Raw genomic sequence first — 10,275 nt, forward strand, 5'->3', positions numbered from 1 at the left:
GCTTTTCCCAAGCGGCTACTGAAGGACTTACTGTTCCATGTTTTTTTTTGTTTCTAAGACTTGGTCTATTCTCTTTGCCGTCCTTACTTACATTTCACTCCACTGAAACTGTACCACAACTGATTCTGAGAAACTTGGACATCTCCGGGTAAAAAGTGGCACGATTACCTCTTCGTGCTATTCTCCGATACGTAGAGATGGTGGAGATACTAGTATGTAAGAGTGACCGCCAAAAGCGTGGACAAACGATAATGAAAAAGTCTCCATAAACTTCCAAGGCAAACTTTTACAGACGATGATATTGAACTAATGAGCGGTTGCGAACAACCCGGAAAAATACCCACGATAAGATCGTAATGAAAGCAATCAAGTATTTCTGTACAGACCGTTCCTTCGACAGACCGTAGAAAATGATAGTTCTATTTTTTCGATTCATCCACCTTGGACCAAAGTTGAAAACGATATGTTACGTTCGAAATAATTAAAACGATGCTCGTTCAACGCGAATGGCACCAGGTCAAACAAAATAGAGTGCTATCTTTCTGTGGTTTCGGTGGTTTTGAAAATAATCATTTTTATGATGTTCAGCTCTAGCCGTACCGTATTGACGTTGTCTAATTAATTAATTGGTAACTCGTAAAAATGATATATTCGACTGTGAATAGCATTCCGAATGAAAACCACCCAGTTCGTCATGAGCATTCTGGTTGACATCATCAAACCCATCCATCAATTGGCAACAGGTCGCTGGAGTCATCCATCACTCGGTTCTTACACACGCCCAATAGTGTGTTCATCTTTCTAGCTACTCTCAAGTTTCTGCAAGCTTCTGCAGCAAGCATGATTTCATGTAAAGAAGATAGATTATGTAGTATTAAGATATTACCGTCGATACCATGAGAGACATCTTCACTACAAAGCCAGTACTGACTACGCTCGAGACACAAAACCCAGGACACCCTTACAGAATGCCATCCATTTCAGTTTTGTTCTAGCTCTGGCAACCTAATGGCATAAGATTGTATTGTTCAGAATGATTCTCATAATTGGGCCAGGGGCAATGTACGTTGGGGCAACAAACCAACAATGCACAGTACTGAAATTTTTCAACATGATTACTGAGTGATATCGATATACTGATGGTAAAATTAAATCACGTTTCACCCTACAGCTTAACATATGTTCGATAATTCGAAAGTTTTTTATTTTATTTTTTCAGTTGATTTTAATGAGTACTTTAAGTTTTCAAATGCACGTACTCGTATGAAGGCTGAACCACAAGGATTCGACAATATGTGTTGTGTTATGCATTGCACTAGTTTATCCGAGCGCGTCCATTGCGTTAGCGTTGCGTTGCGTCCTACATGTGAGCGGCCAGCTGTAAAGAATTACAATAGTTTTGGATTTCTGAAACGCGTTCCTTTCATAAATCAGCGGGTACTTGATTATGAATGCATGATTAGATGGTTGGCAATATTTGTTTTTTTATCTGTAAGAAATTTCCAAACACTTTAGAGTCATCCATCTTGCATGCGGTGGCTGTGGCTGTTGATCCTGGCTACTGCAGTCAATGCAATCCTAATTTTACCTGCAGCTTCCACCAGCTCGACGCAACTAGACGAACCGTATAAGCGAGAATAAATCCAATAAAATATTCAAAATTGTTCACCATGATGAAGCCCGGCCCGGCAGCGGGGTTTTTCGGCTGGCCGCTACGGAGTAGATGAATTTATCGTTCGCCACGCGTACAGCCGGGATGAAAAACAACGGCCTCAACCACATGCATATGGGCACATACACACACAAACGCTGTTGCGCTGAAGCTCTTTGCTTAGCGCCGATGGTAGGTTTTGTGGTTTTTGGCGTATTTTGGTGGGATTCGCGTGTTTATTTGCAATCGTCCCAACCCCGTCGCCGGCGGAGAAGGTTTATCCCGCCAGCGGTTCAGAGCCGGCCGGCGACGAGCGGGGCGCACTTTACCTCATTTTCACGCTCTGGTTCGCTCGCTGGCCCGCTGGTGTGACATTCGGTTTTTTTTTTTATTTATTTCTCCGCTTCGGGTTCGCTATTTTGCTTGCTTTTGCGTTTTTCACGCCATCACAATTCGCGCACCTATGGTCGCAGATTGGGGCTATGGCTGCGCAAACGTCCAAATATTGTTGCAAATGAAAGTAACTTTTAATGTACATTTTGCAGGTTTGTCGCATGTTGCGTTAGTGTGTGTGAGATTTTTTTCTTTCCATTTTATTATTTCCGAAATAGTTTTTGTCGCAAACCGATCTTGCCATGTTTAATCATATTCATAACACGGTCCATTTTTTCAACGGAATGAACAATGCACGACCTGCACACCAACGGGAACAGCGAAGCGCGCCTTTCTTGCGCCAGGAAGTGCGTTTATCTGAGAGAGGTGAATGAAAAATTGACTGCAAGCATATGGAGCGTCGACGGTTCCGTTTACCTTCCGGTCGTCATGGCCGAGTCACTTGTCGTCGGCTTCATTAAAATCATCCTCGTCCCCGAAACGACGCCTGTGGGCAATGGATCGATTGATGATTGGAAATACGATCGTAATTGAATCATTGAATCAATCTTGATTGCAACTGCATATTGATGCTGTGCACCGCAGGTGATGCTTTTTGTTTGGCCATCCAACGGCGCACACGCATCGCTTAAGTATCGAATTGGTGGCCTTCGGAGCGGTGAGGGTATATTGATTTACCGACATCGAATGAACTGAAATACACTATTTTTCCATTTTCTTTTACCAACATACGGGGTTAATTAAAAAGCAATAGTCAACAGATTCATTAGGAAAAAAACGAACAAATTAAAGATACGTTTGCAGCTTACAACAGTTATTTGTGTATTCGTAAAAGATATTATGTTTTAGAAACAACCATTCGTACAAATTTCCTACTGCACAAAACGGGTTTCAACAGATTCTACCGGACAGACAGGCCAGGCCTTCACTGAAAGCTTGAACACCGAAACAACAGTGCAAAGCTTATGGATTGTCCAAACGGCGATGATATTAAAAACACTCCCAAGTAAGTGTGAGAGCATCACACTGCAATTTGGAATGGTGTTGAAAATTGAATTGTTTAACACCGCAAAACTGTTTAACTGCAGGGATGCATAGTATTTGGGGTTGGTATAGGCATCCCGCCTGCCCTCCTGACGACCGCTCTCAAAACGTGCCTATTAAAAATCCTAACATTTGAAGAACGGCTACCGGGGCACAAGTTTCATTTTCTCACCATCCGGGCACGAGGTGAAACCCGTACGCCACCAGGCGCCTCCATGGGCACGGGCCTCTGCTTGTCGATTCTTATGATAGCTTCGATTTTCGCACTCCAATAATTCTGAATACCTCTCAAACATTACGCCGCCGTAAGTTCTGTGCTACGCTCTCGACATGGTCCCACAGGGCTCCTTACCGAAAAGCTTTCGGAGCCACAAAGCACATACCACGGATGGCATTTATCCCATTCACTCGAGTTCCCTCCGGCTGGCGAAGCAGTTCAAATGGAAACGAAATGGCAAATGAATTTGTTGAATTTCCATGCATTAATTCATATTTATGGAGAAAAGTTTAATAGGATTTCCTTTGCATATCTTTGAGTTTTCCCAGCCGGAACGATAATTCCGAGGCAATGAATTATGGAGTGTTTTGTTGAAGTGCGGCGGTCTTACAATGCACCAGCCAGCCCTGCAGAAATGGAGCCGGGCCGACAAAGCAGCGGAATCGGTCGACCATCGGAAGTGATGCGAAAAACACTAGTTCTGGCACGATGTTTTCCGAGCATTTGTGGCGACTGCCCGCTAACCCATTGTGGCCACACCAGCATCGCCTCGAGAGCACGGAATGGAAGGTAGGATTGCATTTACAGCTATTTATGCGAGCGTAATGAATTTCGCTCATTCGCGACTCTTAGATCGTAGTGTTGATGATGGCGCACATAGTTTGCTCACTTGTTTCACTACACTTCGTAGGTTTGACGAGAGTCTTGTCCATTTTGGCAGCACCAACGAACAGCACGAATCTTTTCGTTTATACTAATTGGCTGTTATTGGATTTTTGCATCAACTCAAATCTCCGTTCATATAATTTGATTGACTTTTTTAAAAGTCAGTAAAGTTTTTATAAATATGTTTTGTGAGCGTATTTCAAAATTTTTATTTTAGAGAAAATAATTTTGTTACATTTATTTCACAAAATTCGTGCATGGATTGCCCATTATTCATAGCAGTAGTTTTTGTTGACTGATTTCCATCATGTCGACTGGAGTACTGGGCTAGGCCTGGGTGGTTAATGCAAAATAATGTTAATGTCAAACCATCTATCGGTGGCAATCATTCGTTACATTACGGTAACCCGTACGGAATGCTGGATTGATTGATTCAAACCAAGAAATGAAGTGCCTTTAAGGCCGCATGCTGGGAGAGGTTGAAGTTGCTTACTCCGATCGCCTGTCAGCAAAAACCAGCTGCGATTCCAGCGGCAACGAAAGCCTTCCCACAGCACAATGAAACTTTAATGCAATTAAATCATCGATCAGTGCTTTCAATAATGTAATGTGAATATGATAAACTATTCAAGGGGATAGAGGATACATCGTTAACGTGAGTTAACCGATTTTACCATACTTGGTCACTTTATTCTCTTCACCAACTAATGGACGGTCCTACATCCGCGATTGATTCTGCAATTAAAGCTATAAAAAATACAAAAGGGTTGGCTTGTGTGAAAAAGGGATGGTTAATCAAAATGGACACTGCTACTAACAGTTCATACGGGTTCCGTTATACAGTATTAACTTTCGTGTTATGGCTTCCGATTATTGTTGCTTTCTATTATTTTTAAGTCTCAGGCGAAAACGAAAGTGTTGATGCTTTGGTGTGATTACTGGCTGTGGTTGTATTTTGATGTTTTTTTTGTATAAAATATCGTGAAAGCCAACAATGAAGTACTTTCATTGCACATAAGACTAACCACTTCGCAGCAATCAGCTAACCGTCGTTTCGAGAATTTCCAAAACCGAACCCAACGGAAGCCATCAAACAAGAAACAAACAAAAACCACGTCAAAAATCACTTTTCCACTCACCCGGAATCAATATTCAAACGGAGAAAACTTTGCCGACCCGCCGATTGAGGGCAGTTTAACGTTCTCCGCGCCCAATCGTGGCCGACCGCCACCGAGCGGCTCTAACTTTCTTTCGGTCGCTTCCCTGCAAGTGGTGGACCACTTTTATCGTCGCTAATTATTGACTAATGACTTTTCCCTTTCGCCCAATCGGTCCAGCCAATCGGTTGGCGTTGGCGGGATCCTGTCCAAAATCGATGGCCTAGCGCCGTATTCCTCTCGATCCTAGCCGCACTCTTTCCTGCAACGCCATGAATAATGAATTTCGGTCGTGGGACGTCGGTATTCCGGTGTGTGAATTCAAATTCGGTCGAATTAGGCCACATGCCATTCAGTCCAAGGGCACAACCACACCGGAATGCTTTTTGCTCTTTTTGGTCCACAGCAGACCACTGCGAGACCGGTGATGGGTAGCTGTTTGATCTTCTTCTGCAGCACACAGGCGCCGACCGGAAACTTATTCTACGGCACCAAAGCACACGCACGGTTGATACGTTTTCCAGGAGCGACTGCGTTTGATGTGCCCCTTCCGCGGAACTTATTCAGCATTCGCCGCTACGGTGTATGTAATCTCGCCAACATGCCGCCTTCGTAGAGGAGTAATCGGTTTGTTTCTCGAAGAATGCTTTAATGTTGAGAAGCGGTGCTGAAACAGCCTAACCTGGAGCGTATGGTGCTCATGGTAAACTACCTAGTCACACCGGCTCAGGTACGAGTATTGTTTTGCCCACACCGCTTCGAGTGACATCGTTAACCTTCATTATTTCTGCACATAATCAAGGCGCAACAATTGTGCATCCGCAATGAAGGTGCAGAGCGTGTTTAGTAAGCAAACATACAGCACTTCATTTCTTCTTCGTAGCGAACGGCACATGGTCACGAGCAGCTAATCCTCTCGATTTCGATCTCATCAAATGCTCATTATCAGCGCTATCGACCGCAGCATTTAATTGCCTATTCTTAACCATTACTATCTCGACAGATAATTACTATTCTCATAAATTAGCTTACCGTTGAGCTGGCCGCTTACCGCTTAGCTGGCCCGGAGCCATGATCATCATCGACGCGCGATGCCGTACTCCCGGTTCCGGATTGCCTGTTCAGAGATTGGCTTCCTGGCCTGGCCACGGTTTGAATTACCAAACCACTCTGTGACGCGAATCGTGCAAGCATCGGACAACAAATGTTTTTACCATTACCGATGGTGGGCCTGCTCGTGGCACTGTTTGCTAACCTGCACGCGCTCCCCAAAGATGCTATCGGGAGGAGGATCGGCTGCCGAAAGTCCCCGCCGCGCAACCCCCGGGCACGCCGTTTGTTAATTGAAACAGTTCATTTACAAAACAGGTGCTGGTAGAATTCGATTCACGGTGCTGCCGTATTGAATAGCAAACAGCGCTGCAAACTGGGAAACATGGTCCTGCGGTGCGACTAGTTTCACACTCGCACCATGTGTCCGCGTGGCTTTATTTAGGTTTTTTCTCGTTATTTCCGGCTCGTTTTGATTTTTCCTCTGCACTTTCCAGCAGCCGACCATTCCATTCATTGCTCGCGATGCTAAATTATGCCTCGCAGACAGTGCGCGGAGGTGAAACAAATAAATTACTCTCGCGTAATCTGTATCACTGCACGAGGGCGGTCAAAGGACAGCGGGTACCTCATGGTTCTCACAAGGGGACCATTTTGTTGTATTTAAGAAATGTTTTACATTTGGATTTTTCCATTTTCTGCCTGGTTCCGTTTCGTATTTCTTAAGCTGCGCTGCTCATCTACATCCCCCCTCACGCTTCCATTTCCGCCGATTTGGCGCGAAATTCCTGTTTTTGTTGCTTGTCCGACCAGTCTACCAGACGCGAGATGCCGGCAATGGGCGGAAACATAATTTATGGTTTCGCTCTTCACTTTGTGGGGCCGGGATTTTATGCACCAACCTACTAGAGTGGTCGCTGGCTCATGATGGCACTCTGACCGGTGCAGGTGCGGATGTGTTGTGTCGGCTCGGTCGAGGGTTGTACGAGATTCTTTCTGCGTTTCGACCCCCCTTCCAGTAGTGCACTGTTTGTGCAGCGCAGAGTCGGAAAAAAGGGCTGGTCACAAGCACTTTCTTCCGAGCCGCTCCCGGTGCATTACCTTTCGGCGGAAATTTATTTCTGTAAGCATCTTTGCCGGCTTCCGCTTCTAATGTTTCGCCGTCGACATCGGAATGAGAATTTGTACTTTTTTACTTTGCAGGCAGGATTTTAAACGACCAGAGAAAACCTCTTTTTCTGTACTTTCGAGCAACTCCGTAGACGTTACAGTGCGTAAAGTGGATTGATAATCGTTCTCGTTCAAAAATAAATCAGAGGATTTGAAATATTTAATCCTCGCTATTCAACATTTACTAATCAGCCACGGGCCTTATGCCATGTCAAATGGCATTTTGTTTCGTAGTTGCAAATTAAATTGAAGTATTAGGGTTTAGCTACTTTTATAGGCGACGTCGTAGGTGAGTCTCTCTTAGCTTCACTGTACCCCTTCCGTCGCTTGTCCTTTTGCAAACAAAGTTTTAAAAATTATTATGGTGGATATAAAAAAACACATTCGCTACAAATAAGCTGGAAAACCAACAGAGCTTTGGTCCGTGCCCTCAGACTGCTGTACAGCATGGAAGCCAATTCATTCGGTTCCCACCACTAAGACAATGATTTGCACAAAATGCACTAACCGGAAGAAACAAGCTCAATGATGCGCGGTGAAATGGTAGAAGCATAAAAAGGAATAAACCACCAAACCACCAGCCAGATGTGTTCTGCTTCATTTGCCAACTTGCCACACACCAGGGCACTACCATTGCCACTTATTTGCTCCGTAGTCTACCGGGAGCTAGATTATCTACTGAGCTTCCGAGTTAGGAGATTGCCGTCAAACAATTTTTACTTAAAATAGGGCCTTATTTTTGAGGACTTAATTATTAACTACATCACTGTTCTAGTGACACATAGACCCCACCTAACATCACATAAAGTTACATGTTTTCATATTACGATGACAATGCTACAATAGGGCCTAACATTGTAAGGTAATGTCACTTGCAATAACGTAACCAACTGTCAATGCTGTTATCTATACGACCTGCTTTAAACATGTACACGATTCGAACCTCTAAGAACTCTGGCATATCTAACCTCTGGTTGCCGAACATTCTAATTAAGTTCATCGCGTATAAACGAATAAACATAGACAATCAATGAGTTATGATGATTGTGGTTGATTAGAAACCTCGCAACGGGTAGATTCGTCTCGCCGAGCGGCATGAAGCGAAGAAACAATGCAGAACTGCTGTGCCATCGCCCAACTCGACCTCCATTCATTCCATTCGCTATCTTTGAAGTTGGCGTTGCTCCGGCCCCAACAGAACATTCCGCTTGCAGGCAATAAATTGTGGGAATGTACAGAAATTTAGAGCAATCGATAAACTCCATCAATCATGTTCTAACTGATCGCATCATTCACCTAAGCTACGATAAGGAAATACTTACTTACTACTCCCGGATCAAGCACTAAGAATCGTCTGATACCTTGCGAGTTTTGCGGTTTTTGACTATCTAGCTACTGAAGATAGGCCCGGGATCTTGTCTTATAAGCGTCCCTTCAACCTGGCAGTCCGCAAAGTTTTGTTCTCCGATACAATTCACAAGTATTGAAATCGAAAAACATCAATCATTCCGGTGGGGTTTGGTGGATAAGCATCATGGGATACATTTGTCCATCCGATAAAGCAGTGAATTTTTTACTGAACGAAAATGTTATCCGAGTTCAGCGACTAGCTACCTCAAACACATTATCGTTCTTCCTACAGAAAAAGGATTTGTTGCTGTGAACATGCACTGAACGGCTTCAGTTGTCGCCGTCCAATTGAATGTTACGTTAGCAGTGGAGTGGCTTCAAATTTGTTTTCAAACAATTGTAGTATCTTTGCGGATCAGCTTGCGTAACGAACATGAACGGAACTGTGGTCTTTGTAAGTTTTATTGTTCAATGCAGTTCGTTCAATACACTGTAATAATTGATATTTGATGTAGTTCGTAGTTCTGAGTGTGAAGAACCTCTTGCTGAAATTATATGTCTAACCATCTAGAAAAGTGTTTTCTAACATCATCACTTGATTTTCATAGCTCATGTTGCATGGACGTCAAAATGCAATCTAACTTAAAGATTTTTTTGTTTGCGAGACTTATCGCAGTTCTTTGCTAAAATTCTCAAATAAAAGAAATTCTCAGAATTAGTATTTTCGTGATTTCTAATCAGTAACTCTCATTATAGCTAGAATATGGAAATGCATGCAAAACCTATGAAACTCTTCAATATTAGAATTTTTCAAATCTTTTTTCTCAAACTTTTGTGTTTCTCAAATTTAAAAAGAAACGGAAGAACAGAAAAAGCTTTCGGAACGGAAAAAATTCAAAACCTGCGCACCCAGGCTATTTCGCTTGAAATATTTCGTTTGGACGCAAGCTACACCACGAAGCGTGCAAGATCGCACGCAAGGGAGCCACGAAGCGTTCGTTAATTAGGAAAGCGTTTTCCAGCGGGAAATGTGGATTTGGATCGTTTCAAAATAAATAACTGTGTTGTGTGTCATTCTGCCTCTAACCTCCTGCCTCTCCCTTGCCAAACGAGAGCGAAAAATTTACGGATGACTGGCTGGACGGCCTAGCCCACAAAATTTGTCCCGATTTTATTCCTGCGCAGAAATTCGAACGGAATGTGCCGACCGGATATCACCACATGGACGCCCCCTTCACCATACTAAAGCTTTCACTTGCCCTCTTCTCCGGCAAAAACTCTTCTCCAGGCTTAGACAAGATCAGGAACAAACTTCTGCAAAACCTGCCAGACCTGGTGAGGAAACGACTATTGAAACTACTGAATGCTTTGTTCAATCTCAATATCGTCCCGCCGGAATGGAGAGAGGTAAAAGTATTCACCATCCTGAAGCCCGGTAAACCTACATGTGTAAAACGTGTTGCGTAAAAGCGCGAAGGTGTGTAAAACGAGTTGTTTTTATGCGCAGGATCGTCGAGTTCTGGTGGGGCTCACACCCACAGGACCTGATTAGACTGTACAAAACTACGATCCGCTCC

Source organism: Anopheles bellator, chromosome 2 (genome assembly GCF_943735745.2).
Source record: "Anopheles bellator chromosome 2, idAnoBellAS_SP24_06.2, whole genome shotgun sequence".
Taxonomy (NCBI): Eukaryota; Metazoa; Arthropoda; class Insecta; order Diptera; family Culicidae; genus Anopheles; species Anopheles bellator.